Here is a 16,806-nt window from a genome sequence, read left to right as displayed (position 1 = left end):
GAAAAAGGGGAAAGTCTGATATTGTCTGTTAAAGTAATCCTACTCTTTGTATTTTTTTCCTAAGTAATCATTTAATTTTCTTTTAAATTTCAGGCTGGAGATTTTTTCTGGTGTATGTTGATGCTTTGTTTTCTTATACTATTCATGTCTGTTTTTCCCCTAACTGGATCATTATTAAACGGTTTATGTTTTACCTCTGTGTGTATCTCTTGTCACAAGAATTCTAAAGGCTAGGAAAAGTATTCTATAAAATGTCAGTGATCAAATTTTCATCAGGTGCGTCTCATTATGAAACTATTTTTCCTGTTGGTTTGATGCCCCATTTTTTAGATTCATTATTATTAATAAAATCATTTTAATTAATTAATTAATTAATAGTAATAATAACATATTAATTAAGAGTAATAATTCACTCAAACCCATATACACCTCTCTGCCACTATGTGAGCTGAATTGCATACCTCAAAAAAGAGACTCCTTTTCTTTTCTATTAAAAAAGTTAAAAGAGAATATACTGTAGGACTCCACGTCTATGAAATCTCAGGTCTGAAAAAGCTGGGCTTTCTGAAATAAGTGCAATGTGTTTGTGAAGTTCAAAGAGTAGGTTACAGTGCTGTACTACAGATAAAGCTGGTGGAGAGAAACATTTTTACTTTAAAATACAAGAAGCAGTGATCCACACACCATCAAAATTGCATTTACAGAATATTTAGTTTAGAAACATACTTCATAATACAAAACAGCTTACTTTACATATCAACATTTATTCATTCACTTTATTCATTCACTTTATGAAAGCACACTGTATGGTTTAAACATTCTCTAATGAGGTCATTTTAAATATTTTCAAGGAAAAAGGTTATTTAATTTTCTGTAACTCACTTTCTCACCCTTGTTAATTTGCATTTGCAATATATATATATATATATATATATATATATATATATATATATATATATATATATATATATATATATATATATAAAAGAATTAAATAAATGTCATGAGACATTGTAATCATGGACATTGTTATCCCATTGTTGCTATGGCAAGCATCAGGGTATAGGGATTATTTAGCATTGGGCTCATTAGTTCGAATCACCTGATGCTAACTGGCCAAGCTTAACAAAGCCTGATGTTTCTACCACCATACATGTCCTCATAGTCACTGCTGGCCAGGACTGGTTTTCTTCATCAGCTGGCTTTTATTGGCCATATTCACCAAAGAAACAAGGCCACAATCTCTCTTTAAACTTGAATAAATAAATAAAAATCTACTGAATAAAGTGAATGTATAATATTTTCATATAGAAGCTAATAGATTAAAGAGTAGTTTTAAGGCATTTTGAAGGCATTCCTTAACAACGCAAAGTTATATGTTTGGGTTAATATCAAATAATTAGCTAGTTTAACCTATTAACTTATAATCTTAATAACCTGGACCAAGGTGCACTTCTGGAATTTAAATTCACTTTGCGAATGGGAAAGTCCAATGTCATCAAACAATGTTGTCAGCTCTATTAAACTCTGACAGGACACAAAGAAATGTAACATATGTTAATAGGTAAATAAAATAAGCCTTAAAGCTTAAAGGCACAGCAATTTATTTGACTATAACACCCCCAACCGCTCACCCAAAGGCTGTCCCTAGTCATACCCAAGTGAAAAACACACAAACTCTCATACGTAATCAAGCTAAAAATCTTTAGAGGGTATGCAAACGTCAATACAGAGCACATAAAAAACCATTAGGAACATACAGAAATCAAACACAAATGGTTCAGCATCACATAAGAGCTAAAGTGAAATGCTCCTTCTCTTTGGAAATCTGAAGGGATAAGAAGCAGGACAGTATCAGTATAGCATAGTACAGAGTAGTATAGTACAGTATAGTACCTTTAAACACTTGAACAGGAAAGCTTGAAAAGGAAATTCTAAAAGTAACTTCAAAACAGCTTTTTAAAATTTTTCTTATTCATTTTCCCATTCCTTTTCTTTCTTTTTTTACAAACAAAATTATAGCAACTTCTATTTAAGTTAAATTACTTTAGTATGGTTAAGGTTTGATAACCAATTTATTGACCACTGTGAAATGATTCTAGGCACTTGTTCTAATAGTCTTTGTCATTTTAAGTCAGATATTTGACTTTGTTGAGAGAATCAAACATAGCATCATTAGTGTCATTCTTGGCAGGAGTGTTCTTGCCAAGAATAATCTTCATGTCTGCAGCTTTAGGAACATCAAGAGGCTCACTCCACTGGCTCCCTGTAGCGACTTGTATCAGATTTAAAACACAGATGCTTGCCTAAAAAGCCATAACTGGACCAGCTCCAACATATCTAAAAGCTCTAATCAAAATCTGTTCTGCACCATGCTGCCTTAAAGCCTCTAGTAAAGCTCAACTTGAATCGCCTTCCCTCAAGACACAAAGAAGACATGCTTCAAGACCTCTGCTAACCTGTAGTGCCTGGAGCTGCTCTGTTCTTTGTGCATGCTCTCACATGAAATCATGTATTTGTTACTGTGTCACTGCTCAAAGACATCCAGTTTACCAGTCCCATCATTATATAGGTGATTAGGTCAAGAGGGGTCTCCAGCTCATGACTATACATCATCTTGGATGGGCTAAGGCCTGTTCATGCCTGTGTATTCCCAAGTTCTCTGAGGCCAAATCGGGACCTTGAGCCCTGCCAGTTTGGCTTCATAAGATGGCAAATAGTGCAGAAAACAACATATTTCTTGATGTTTGAAGCCATCTTTTCCAGAAGAATCTTTGGTATACTCAAGTGTTCAGGCATTGGCTGATCATGATACTGCTTAAACAGACCCTCCCAAACAACCACTGGAGCATAAAGCTACAGCTGTTTCATTGTGTGCAGACTACATGTTGATTCTTGGTCATTAAACTAAAGAAGACCATTGTGAGCTGCCCTCAATGTCACACAGCAGCTTGAATATGACTGGGTCATCTAATTGCATCTGTCTCACAATGGTCAATCCAACAACATGACAGGAGGCATAGTCTGGGAAAACATTGGTACACACCTCTTCCCTAGGCAGGGGGCATCACACACCTTGATTTTATCTCCAGGCTGGTGCACTACACTGAAATCATGCAGGCATAATTATGAATGAAGAAGAGACAAGAGGAAGTAGGAAATTTTGGCATAGATGGAGAAGTTGACCTATGACTCCCACTGCAGCCTTGCTAATGTGCATCCCAGCTAAACAGTACATAATTTCTTGCGAGTGGCTCAGCATGGCAAGCAAAATCTTATATGACCCAGCTGTAGTAACTTCTCAGACCTGTTTCACACCACTTGAGATATTAAAGTCAGTCACTGCCGTCACTTTATCTGGATCTGGCAGTCTCGTAATCACCTTGTAGCCTAGGAATGTGAGTGAAAGGCCAGTTGTCTTGAGCCTTGACAGAACATCCTGTAGGATAACTAGGTGCTGTTCAAAGGTAGGTCATGCAACAGCAATGTTATCCAAGTAATACTGCACAGCATTTGGAGACTAGGCCAGCAGGTATTCCTAGGCCTTTGAAAAGACCCATTACTGAGCCAAAAAGAAAAACATGAAACTGGAGTTATCCAAAGTGTAATATGAATTTTATTTCAGGGCTCTGGTATTGAGAAACTCTCCTCTGTGGAGAAAGCCCATTCATTGTACATTCAGTCAAAAGAGCATTTGTGAGGTCAGGTACTGATGGGCCTGATTTGCAATTGATGTTCCAGTTCATCCCAAAGGTGTTCAGAGGTGTTGAGATCAGGGCTCTGTACAGGCCACTAGTGTTCCTCTACACCAAACCCATCAAACCATAACTGGGAGAGAAATGAAATCCTACTTATTCATTCATAATTTGCTCTAAAGAGGGGTACTATTTGATTTACTAATTAGCAGTAAGAACATGCAACAATAAATCAGCACTTTCTCTGCAACCTACAATCATAAAATATCAAAACTAGTTAGCTAGTGGTACCAAAATGATCTAAAAGTAATGCTATATTTACTTTACAGAAATAATTGCAAGTGTGTTTCTGCTCATTTCAGAAAACAATTATATGAAATTATTTTGGTCCAGTGTAGGCAAAATGATATAATATAGTTAATATTAACTGTTAAGCATTAACCAAGTTGGTTACTAATAAGAGACTCATAATGCATTTCAGTATATATTCAACTGATGCAGTAATCTGTGGCATTCTAGATATTATTATATAGTACAGCTGCATTGTTGGAAATTCTAATGTCCTCAAAATCATTCTAGAATGTTTTGTGACTGGGACACTAAGGAAAAAATAGCTGACATATGTAATAGTGCCCAAGAATGAAGATAGGAATCCATTTCAGCCCTTGTCTTCATAGACCTCAATTTGTGCACAATGACACAGCCATGCTGGAACAGAAAAGCCTCCCCCAAAGTGTTTCCACAAAGCTGTAAGCATATAATTATCTAAAAATGTTTTAGCATATGTTAGAATTAATATTAATAGTAATGCTAAATGACTAGAAGGCTGAAACCGAGGAGCTCAGCTCAAACAGTGGAAAACAGTCCCAGTCCATGTTCTCTCCTCGCCAAACTTTACTATTTGGCACTATATATTCCAATATGTAACATTCTTTTGGCATCTGCCAAGCCCAGACTCATCCATCAGACTGCCAGGTAGTGAAGTGTGACTCATCACTCTAGAGAATATGTTTCCACTGCTCCAGAGTCCAGTGGCAGCATGCTTTACACAACTCCAACTTACACTTGGCACTGTGCATAGTGATGTCAGGCTTGAGTGCAGCTGCTCAGCCACAGAAACTCATTTCACGAAGCTTCCGATGCACAGTCCTTGTGCTGGTCCTGCTTCCAGAGGCAGTGTGGAATTCTCCAATGAGTGGTGCAACATAGTATAGGTGGTTTTTATGCACTACATGCTTCAGAACTCTGTGAGTTTGCATGGTCTACTACATGCCCAGCCCTGTGAGTTTGCATGGTCTTCTGCTTTGTAGCTGAGCTGTTGTTCCTAGATTCTTTCATTCCAGTTGACTGGGCAGACTGTAAGTGTTGTTTTACAAACTGACTTGTCGCAAAAATGGCATCCTACAAAAGTGAAGTACGCCATTTATAATTACTGAGCTCTTCAGTACAGCCCGTTCTACTGCCAGTGTTTGTCTATGGAGTGTGAATGTGCTTGATTTAGAAACTTGTTTGCAATGGGTGTGGATGAAACACAAACTCAAAAATTAGGATGGATGTCCACATATTTGGACAATAAAGTGTCATTTAATATGACATCCACAAACATTAATGTTAACTACCTAGATGTCGAGAACTATGTCCTGTATAACTTTTATTACACAGAGAGTAAAGGAATTGTATTTACCACTTTTGGCTAACACATTGGTGTTTACTCTTCCTTTGATCACACCTAACATTTCCAAAATTCACTCAGTGTGTTTGTAAGATTCTACAGTGGGGTGCTATTGCAGATCACACTTTTGTAGCTCAGCGATGTTGAGCATTAGAGATAACGTACACATACATCACACACAAAACAAGCATTACCTGCCTTATTCATTTACCACAATGCTACAATATCCCTCTAACATTGGTGTTACCAATTGGGTGGATAATTATCTCTGGCCATTTTCTCATGTCCTTCAGTCAGCAGGTAATATTTGAGGTGTAACATTGAGCGGTAAGGAGGTAGACACGTGTGGTGAGGAGCAAGATTTATTATGGGCAAATCCGAAATCAGAGTCATTTAGGCAGTCCAGGGTCATAGAGCTGATATGGAGAGCACGAGGAAACATGAATAAACAAAACAAACACACAAAGGCACACGGGAAACAGGCTATAACTAAGGCAAAGGAAACACGAAGGCTAGGATAAACACAAAGGCACGGAGTACGAAGAAACAACCATAACGAAACATACACAAATTCAATAAGTCCAACAAAGTCAAACAAACAATGAACAGCCACGACCAAGGCACACAACAGGGTTTAAATACATGAACTCAAAATGAGGGACAGGTGTACGCAATCAATGTGAGGACAAAATGAAACTATGGAACAGACTAACACATGAAAGGGGAAACACGGAACATAGAAGATGGTGGGACTGATGGTGACATGAGGGATGTTGCAGTTATAAATCATTGGCTGATTGCAGAAAATATTTTCAATGCTCTCACACAGACATATTTTATCATACAGTTTTCTATGGCTGTCAGTGTACAAAGCAAATTAAGAGAAAGCAGAATAGTTGATCACTTAAAATGGGCACAGCTGTATAAGGTCAATGTAAATATCAAAAGGATTTGCACGGATTTTGGAAATGGAAGCATTATTTTATGCTATTCATCCACAGTATGGATTCTACTTATTTAACAGCTTAAACAGTTAATAATACCAAAATTCTATCAAAATATTGTATGTATGTGTAAAAATATTATTTTACTTTGTTTCTTACACAGTGATTATGCAAATACACAAGATTAGATTTATTAAATCTAAAAAATAGGATTTCGCATTAATGGCAGAATCTACTCTAAACCCTTATATGAGTCAACTTAATTCTCAAAATCAGATAAATTACATTAGCAAACTTAAAACTGGAATTATCCTAGATCCATAATAGCAGACTGAGATGATATCTCATAATAGCCTCCACTCAGTTTCCAGATTTCCTATTTGATTGCAAAATCTAGCACTTACCACATAAAAAAGTATTTTACCCCATAAAATCTACTACAGTAATTAAATACGTAATTAAAGGGGGGAAAAGGGTGTTCTTTGTCCAATCAGTGTCAATATTTTGCCAGATGAATAACTACACAGAACACCCAGACATTTGCACTGTGATAAACACAAGAGAATGTTGCTAAGTCAGTGATAGAATGTTAAATCTCTGTTGCTAAAATGTGCAGGCATCTTTACGATTTCAATTTTGTTCACAACCTATAAAAGAGAATTATAGTTAGACACTTTGAAAGCTTGTGAGGGAAACTGCCCAACAACTAACTACAAGGTTAGTGTATCACAGTAAAAACAACTGGTTCATTCATGTGTCTACACATTTTGCAAACTATCTCACCCTTATCCCCCATCATCGCCCGCACCTCACTGCTGTGCACAACCGTTTATGAAAACTCATCACATGAAAAAATTTGAATGTTCTTCTTTTATCGGGAAGTAGTTTATACCCAGAAATGAAAACTAAAAAAAGCACCATATTGATTGATAGTGAATTTGGAAAGTGACAATGCAGAAACACTAGCACCAATACACTGATGTGCTGTATGTGATAAAGCTGGACGTTCCTACAGCATACAGCATAGGAGGAAACTTTGCAAGCCAACAAGATTTAGCTAGTCAACAAGGTTTTTACCATCTTCATTAGTCAGGTTGTCTGTTATCACTATGATTCTTAAACTCATAAATATACTGTTTATACTCACAGTCCTAGACAGAAAACTTTCGGCTCTTGTGTGTTTAGTGCCTAAATTAGCCAGGAGGAGAAAGGATTTGCAGAGCTCTCTGGAATTTACTCTTCATGTAAGTGCTGGTTCAAGAGCTCCAAAACAGCCCCTTTTTTCACATCCAGCCATTGACCCTGAGCTAAGAGCAGCCCAGCTCCACAGGCCGCCCTGGCACCCCGCTGACTCCCTTAGCACATGCTCCCACTGCGTCTAATCCACCACACAAGCTTATACTACTGCAGGGAAGTCTTGACCTCACCGCTAAAAAAGTTGGAGCTTTTAAAGTCTCACAGAAGATTTGACTTTATATCCCAGGACTTTTCCCCTCCTCTCTGCTCTGTTCTTTATTACACGGTGTGCAGAAGGGAAATCGTGTGGAATAACAGCAAACACATGCTGTGCAGGGAGTTAGAGAGGAGGGGCTGTGGGGGAGTGGGGTGGGCTGCTTTCTCCTGCATTTGTCGGGCTCTGATGTCAGCTCTCATCACCCCTGTGACAGCCGATGGCAACTGTGTGGCCCAGCTGCCGAGAGAGCCGGCATGCATTGCTGTTTATCGGGCTTAAGCATGGGGGACTGAGCCATGATCATCACTATAATCTACATGCACGACCATCCAGGCCATGGCATGGGTGGGGGAGGGGCAGCACCAGTGTAGGGACAGAAATAAACAGCATGCAATTACCAGTGGAGTCAGACAAGGTGAAAAATGGCAGATGGTCTCTTAACTGAGACCAAGTGCTGCTGCGTGAGTGGGTTTCCAACAAAGGGGAGGCTGCAGAAAATGAATGTGTAGCTTTTGTTTTTCTGCTTTCCCACTGGGCTCAGCCAGGATGCCATTTTTACCAGACATGCGAGCGTGGTATCTGATTAGAAGAGAAAAGCACATGGGATCATTCTGATTCACTGTTTATGTGCGAGGATATGCTGTGGTCTTTATATACATTTGTATGCATGGACTCGAGTTTAAAGGGCTGCATAAAATGGCTTGAAATTTGAAAAGAATTCAATACATTTGAAGACTTTAAGGACAAGGTTTTCAGGAATAGATTAAGAGAAGTTTGGGTGAAAATTATACTGTCGGTAGGGATTTAGGGCAGAAAATCCTTTGAAGTGTAGGACTTTGGTTAATCTGTGTCTAGAAAACTTGCCCAGCATGGAAAGAGGGAGGTGGGTATTAGAACATAAAAATGTGATAGCACCAGAGATAGCACAAGGTGATTTTCAAAAGTTTTACTTTTCACTAGTGATACATTCAAATCACACAGAATGCAATCACTAAGTCACCAATCACGTGCCTCTTTTCAGAACCTTGGACAGTTCCATTGTTTACATCTCCTTCACATGGTGCTGAATCCTCATTTACGAAACAGTTGAAGGGAAGAAAAGAAAGCTCAGTGTATTTATATGAGAAATAGGAGAAGCAAGTATTTGACAGGAAGTGGGCAGCTCTATCAGACAGAAGAAGAGACAAGGGTGACTCGGCTTCCGTCAGTCCCTTGCTGTGCCTTTGGAAACAAAAAAATCGCCCTTGCTCTTTCAAACCTGTGTGATACCGTTGCGGCATGCCAGAGCTGTTTCTATACAGCGAATGTTAATGTGTGTGAGGCAGGTAACCTGCTGGCCACTGGAGCTTGCTGCAGACACTGAAGGTCAACTCCACAGAGGACAGATACTAAACACTTGCCTGGCACACGACTGCTGCACAGGCCTGCATTCAAAATTCATCTGCTCATCATCTGCTCTAACCACTGGTCAGATATTGGTAATCATTCTTTCTTTCTTTCTTTCTTTCTTCCTCTGAGAAATGATTTCAAATGATTTGCTTTTAGCCTTTTGGAGCTACTGCAATTTTAATATGAACTGTAAGCAGTTATGCAAATGTCAGATTTTTGTAATGCCATTTCGCCAACACACCCTAAAATAGACAAATTAAAGTCTTAGATGGGGGCATTAGATAAGACTGTATATCTGTGTGACTTGAAGCTAAATGTCTACATCACCATCCAGCCACACTAACCTGACCTTTGGGAGGTGCATGGAGGCCCAGATGTTATGGAAAACACTGCCATGCCAGTGGATTAGCGGAGCTCCCAGTCTTCCACAACTCAGTGGGTCAGAGCTAATCCTGCTTTCAGCACAAGGAAGAGGCTTGGAGCCTAAATGACCCCTCAGAGAACACTACAGAGAACAGCCTGCTACTGCATTGCTAAGCACTGTGTGCTCAGGCCAACAAACCTCACAGCTTCCATGGCACAGGCACCATGCAAGCTCTCCGCTCACCAGCAAGAAACACAAGTATTGTGTAACCTGATAGAGTCCTTTCATACTATGAGCTGTTAGAATTGTAGAATGATAACTTGACTATGTGGAGACTACTTAGCCAATTCAATTTGAAGCATCATCAGCCTTTCATGCAAAGATCCCTCAGGCACCACTCAGCCCTTATGCTCATTTGGTTATGCACTCAAAGCATTTACCTGCAAAAATGCAACTAATTTGCAAACACACTTCTGAGGTCTGCCGACCTGTTTGATTGTGCTTGTGTATGTGTGTGACTATGTGTTTGAGTTTGTTTGTTTCTGTGCTTCCTGTCAGCCACCTCATGTTTGAAAGTGAAGAGACCAGCCCAATTACCATACGTTCTGATCAGTTTAGCAGCCGCATCACACCTGAAGGGTATATGTGTGTGTGTTTGTTTGTTTGTTTGTTTGTTTGTGAGCCACCACAACTTTACAGCACAGAGACGGGTGGGAAGGAAGACAGGACTCCTGCTAGGGGAGGTGAGGGCATCATTAGTAAGCCCCTGCTGAAAGTCCATCAACACACTGGAGTGATCTGGTGTGATGCCATATGAGGATCATAACACATATACAGGTCCGAAGGTCTCAAAGTGACGCAGTGGTAATAGAATGATCTCTACCTGCACTAAGCTATTCTTTAACTGTGGCTATAAGTGCCCCTTGAAGTCTTTCAGTATCTTGAAATGGCAATGGTGTAAATAGATGTCAGAATATTCTTTCCTTTTCTGTCTAGATTTATGCAGTTAATTATAGTTCTACACATTTAAAGCACACTAAGTCTGACAGCCACCTGCATGATCAGAAGAAATACTGCCACAAAAGAGTAGCAGTGTCAAGTCAAAGCAGCATGGGTAATTTTAGCTCCTGACCTTCAAACGCTGCAGTAATACAATATTATCATAACCGTTGGCCAGCTGTTGATCCTTTTGGATATTTACCATTACCATAAAAGCAATATTCCATTTATTAATTGTTTATTGCAACATTACATTTGATTTTCAAATGCCAGATTGCAAAATGCCATTCAGTCTTTTCACATTTACATTTGATGAATTTTTTTTTTTGTTGCCTAAATCAGATTCACTCCTTCCTCTAGCAACAGTCTGAACATTTAAAACAGTTTTGTTATCTTTAATTAGTAGAATTCTTCTCTGTGTATGTGTCATCAGCACCCCGCAACCCAGTCACGTTGTGTCACGTTGGACTGTGCTGGCTTGCATAGGGCAGCGTACTACACTGTCTCTGCAGATGGAATAATGGGGCCACTCATTGGCAGCTGCTGCCATACTGTGTGCTCACTACATCCATTGTGCCTTCAGGCTAATTGATTAGAGTGTGGGAGGCTGACAGACTATGAGGCTACATCAGAGCAAACCTTTCTTAGGCGTCTGCAGAGAGGCGGAGATGAGAGACAGCAAAACTGGAAAAGACTAAAAGGAAAGGAGCAGCCAAGCTCTGTATCTCAGTCTAAAAGAAGGAGGAGGAAAGCAGAGAGAGATTCTAAGTGTCTGGAGTGAAAAAAATATAAAAGAATTTGTAATGTGGAGTGCTAAACTGCAAAACTTAATCAAATAAACAGAGCTGACATTTGAAATATCTTAACTGTACCGCAATCAAATTATATACGGTTGTGGTTCATTTTATTAGTACTTATAAACTGACATTTGCCAGATTAATTTATTGTATTACAAAAATTACAAAAATGTAAGTTAGAACAGTTACAAATTGTGGCTATTATTCTTAACTCTTTTGCAAACTGCAAACAAAAAAAATAATAATCCTGACTCTATGACTGTGCTCATTTCTACCTTCAAACCTGTCTACATGAGCTAGAAGTGTTTTTAAGATGATCCTCTCTATGCCCAGGAGGTTAGAATATGCTCATCATCCTGAGAGAGAGTTATCCCTACTCACCCCACACAGTGGCAGCAGCTCTGTCCAGCAGTTTGACACCTGTCTATGTGGTCCTGACTTCACAGGGCTCCATCATCAACACGCCCCTTTCCCTCTGCAGCTGTACCTCCCGACAGCCACCACCCGTTGCCAGCTTTTGATCAGCAGAAACAACTGTGTGCGATTTCTGCCATGTGCTGGTGCCAGCTGACGTAAGCCATACTTGTGTGCTTGCAGGGCACACATGCCCCACGCTCATCATGGACCGCCACTGCCGCTCCCAGCCCACGGGCCCAGCTGGCCACCTGGTTACTGCCGGCTGCTGTTGCAATTGCCCACTGCAGACTGATCGGTTTTGGCTGTCTCCTGCATGGAGGTTTTCCACGCACCTGCCCAAGAGGTACTAGCATCTTCCTATTAACTCGAAGCACCACAGGCATGCTAACTGCGAAAGGTGATTAAATGGACACACTGAGAATGATTATTTTAAAAGACATTTTGTTAACATGAACAATGGGGCCGTTAGAGCAAATTCAGTGCATCTGCAGCACATGGCAGTGAATCAGCGATGACAGAGCTTTTGCTGTGCTGAAGTGATCTAGTATGCAGATTGTTCTGTTAGAGCTTCTTTCTTTTTTTTTTTCTTTTTTTTGCTTGGTTTTTTGTTTGTTTGTTTCTTTCTTTCCTGATCTGCAGAAGAAACATCAATAACCATCTCTCAAGGGAGAGCGAGAAATAGAAAGACAGAAAGACGGAACAAAAACTAGGTCTCACAGTGCTGTCCCAGGGAGCCATCTCTAAGTTCACCTCAAGAAGCTAATGCAACAAAAAACATCCTACTGAAGCAAATACTCCCGGGTGCCACTCGGATATCACTGTCGTCTCATTGATCAGCACCCAGGGCCTCTGTGGTGTAAGAGCAGAGCGGCACTCTCGCGGAACAAATAGGCTCTCAGCCGCCTGGGAGATAGTACTGCTGATGGCTAAGAGATGACCACTGATAGACTACTGCCCTGGGGGGCAAAGCTGGCTGAAGCCCACCACACCCTTGACAGGTTGAGAGGTCGGTGGCAGCGAACAGGCGGAACCATGCACACAGAGCTCTGGGTTGTCCATTCCAGCACTAGGCCCTGCCCCAAGCTGCTGGTAGCTTCACTACTCAAAGGTGAGAAAAGGCGGCAGAGTAGAACCATATTTCATGCAATGGGGAAACAGCTCTGATGAGACTATCAGTGAACGGATGTGTCACCAGCGACAGGGGATAAATCAGCAGCTCCATTTTATGCACTGATAATAGCCTCCACCATATGGGGCAGGAACAACACACAGGAAGGACTAAAATGAAGACTCAGACTAAAGGGACTTTGTTCTTGCAGTAGCCTTCAGTTTATAGAAATGCAAATTGCTTTGCCGTGCCCCAACTATTCACTAACTGCAAAAAGACCTCAAAAAGCCAGACATGGGCTGACATATACTAAAAGGAATAATTGTGGGGTAATACAACTGGAGTGATAGATTGGCTGTCACTACATATTTACCATCATTTTCTGCCGCGCTTGCAGCGGGAGTTGAGAGAGCTGAATTCTTTATGAGCACTTGTGTCAACACTGTCGCTCTCGTCAGCCCCTAAACCCTGCAGCCCCTCCTCAGCAGGGCTCCTGCTGTCACCAGCATCCTCACCCAGCATGGGAGCGTGTTTCATGCGACAGCTCCTTCACACTGTGCTCGATCCGCACGTGCACATCATCATTTGTGCCTCCTGAATGCTCCTAACTACTGACTTAAAAAGCAACAACGATACCTAGTTATACAAATTCTATTAAAAGTGACCTTCTCTTCAATAGCCACTCGGAATAGCCACTGATCATATTAGGGTTAATGTCCTAGCAACATTCAAAGCTCAATGGAAAACTCTTAGTGGAGAATTTATTCATAGTTATCCTCTGGACCAATGTTTTATGTCCTGTTGTTAAAAAGAAATCACACCCTTTTGCTATTTGTCATGTAGTATTTGCCCCCGATACTGTTTCAAAATACAGGTTAAGAACATCAAAGTGACAGGCAATATGGATTTATATTGTTTTTGTGGGGGAAGTGTGTGTGGTGTGTTTGATTATACCTTATGTGTTTTCAAGCAGCATGTGTGAGTGACTTTGACAAAAACAGAGAGCAAGACACGGCTGTGTTCGGTGCTGGGTGATATGTGTTTGCTGGAGCAGTGTGGATGTGGCAGGCCAGGGTCTCGGTCCGTGAGACAGCAGCTGTAGAGTGTGGAGAGGAATAACAGGCTGTCATAGATCAAATAGATAAGGAACACAAGCTGCACTTGCCAGTCGTGAAATAGGAGACGGGATTGAAATAAACTGTACGGATTGAAGCAGCCGATTTGTCCAAATGTGCTTTCCTGTGAAAAGAGAAATAATTTCTAGCTCTTCCATGAGTCCTCAACTCCCCTGATCATTCATTTCACTAAAATTCATTACGGACAAGTGCACACTTTATTAAGTGCATGTGGGTGGCTTAAGTTCTTTAACAACAAATAAACATGTTCACCTCATTTTGATATGTAAATTGACATTTAAATCTGATATACCCATACTATTGCTTCAGAGACACTATAGTTTACATATGAATGGTGTTGTACAGCAAACATGCTACTGTGTTAGGTAAGAAAACAGCATGTCTGGCACACTAAAGATATCCGAGCACACTGGTGGGATTAGTGTAGAAGCTGGAGGCAGCAGAACTTATCTTTTAAATCTCGTGATTGGAGTCCAAATCCTGTTTCTGAAGTCAAGAATGCTACTCTCTAGAAATCGTCACCCTCCCCAGAGCCTCTTAAAGCTTCCTAAAAGAAAAGCCAAGTAGAAATTCTCATTTCTGTATAGACTACCGCATGAATTGGCGGTGCATTAGATTAATTACACCTGATGTACCTTTGGCAGTTCAATATAATTACTTTAAAGGGGGCTTTTTAATATTCCTTTTGTAGAATATCACACAGCTCTAAGTCCAAAAACTCGCTAAGAGACATTAAATACTTAATTTACACTAAAAAAATACGAAAAATCACTGTGATTCAGTAACTGTTCAAATGATGGCCTAAATGATGTATTTGAAAATAATGAATAAAATTAGCTCCATCTTTCCATGACCAAGGCATAAAATGAATCATACAATAGCCCAGCATAAAACAAGATATATTTCATATTCTATTAAGCCATGTATAAGGGTGTCATACTGAGTGGTGAGTAACCTACGTCTAATGGTGTGTTTATATATGTAATATGGTTGCCTTGGTCTGGACAAAAGAACAAAATTATTGGTTCCTTTTTGGTCCTAGTTTGCTAAGTGTCCTTAGTAGTTTGCTTTGGTCCTAGTTTGCTTAGTGTTCACCCTGACATATCTAACACTGACTGGATAGCTTTTACGATACATATTTTGTGATTATAACTATATAACTATTATAACTATGTTAATAACAACCAACCAACCATGGTAAATGCATGTCAAGAGCACCAGGAATTTCTCTGTATTTTGTGATATGTCCTGTTTGGTTAATTCGGTGTTTTTGGTTTATACTGTGTTCATACTTCAAACCAACTACACCAGAGCTTGTTTGGAATTGGACTGAGTCCAGCCTGTTCAAGGGCTCCTTGTCTGCTTATCTTGCGTGCACCAGGGTTTGAAAGGTGCATGCTTGCTCTACACACTACCAGAGCAATCGCACCAGGGTTTGTTTTAACAGAACCAAAGTTGCCAAGTCTGAACACACCCAACAAATCATAGAAAAAGCTATGTTCTCACACTTCAGCACCTAGCATTCATCCTCTGGATGGAGACCCAGTGAAAGAGGGAGAGACAGAAAAAGAGAGAGAGGGGGGGAGAGAGAGAGAGAGAGAGAGAGAGAGAGAGAGAGAGAGAGAGAGCTTGTCCTTGTCTGTTTCACTCGTGTCCTCTGACCCCTTTCTCCCTCATGGGACATGTTCTGTTGTTCATTACTCAGCTCCCGCGGCCCTGCATTCGATACCGCCTCACCGTTTCCTCTTAAAAATCAATTGCTTTCTCTTCCCTCCCGTGTTTACCATTCACCTTCGCTCCCTTATCAATCCTCAAAAGACTCTGCTGCCTGCCTAGGTTTTTAAGTTTCTCCTCGGAGGCTACAGAGTCCTTCTCCCTTTGCTTTCACGTTCAAAGGCTCCAGAGTGTAGATGTAGAGCACGCTCTGATGTGGGGAGGACGCACCAAGGCCTGCTTTCAGCCGCTGATGTCTGCAGCTTGCACTCCTACAGGACTGTGGTGGGGCCTTCATCTCGCCCTGCCACCACGCACTGTGACACTGTTGCCTTTTCACTCCTCTTTGTTCATGCAGCTTTGTGTTTCACAAGAGGACAAGCGCCTGAGGCCTGACTGCTGCCTTTCGTTTCTTCAGAACGTTTGATGCAGATCTCTGTCCAACCCTTCTTTGTTTCCAAACAAATCAACTGAACTAATTTTTCACATGGGATATCAATAGTCCTATACACACGAACATTGATGTATCAAGAGAAGATGTGGTGTTTTCAGCCTACATTGTAAGTCAGCAGGCTCTGTGTACACTGTGGTGTGAGGAGGGGTCTGGTCTACTAATGCATGTTAATCCAGAAACACAATGACATTAATCCCTTAGATATGTCAACAGAATATCTGATATCTGATTAAGAGGTCACTGTAACAGTGGCTTGAGAGTCATATGTTTCCTGTACTTCTAAAAAATTGATTCTTCCATTCTTTTTCCCCCCATATTTAAACATTTTTTGTAGGCCATTGAAACAGATGCAAACCATTGTTTTCTTTTGTGGTGGAGTTACATGTTGTGACTCAAAATCTGTTTTGGATTCTAAAGGTTCCTTTGAACCTTTGTTGACAATTCTCTAGGCTGCATTAATATGTGATTCTGATACTTTTAATATAAAAGCCTAACATGAAAAAAAAGCACTTTTCAGACGGACTATTTTGAGCTGCTCAGGAAATCTACTCAAAGCAGATGCAGGAGATGATGCTATTTCCTTTTCGGACAAATCCACAGTTTCCAAGGACTTCAGTGTATCAGATTATCTGAGCTTGTTTAAGACCAGCACTGTTACTGCACCC

This window comes from Electrophorus electricus, chromosome 8 (genome assembly GCF_041902795.1).
Source record: "Electrophorus electricus isolate QZ-2024a chromosome 8, ASM4190279v1, whole genome shotgun sequence".
In the NCBI taxonomy this organism is placed as follows: domain Eukaryota; kingdom Metazoa; phylum Chordata; class Actinopteri; order Gymnotiformes; family Gymnotidae; genus Electrophorus; species Electrophorus electricus.
Note: the sequence above shows the minus strand (reverse complement) of the source record.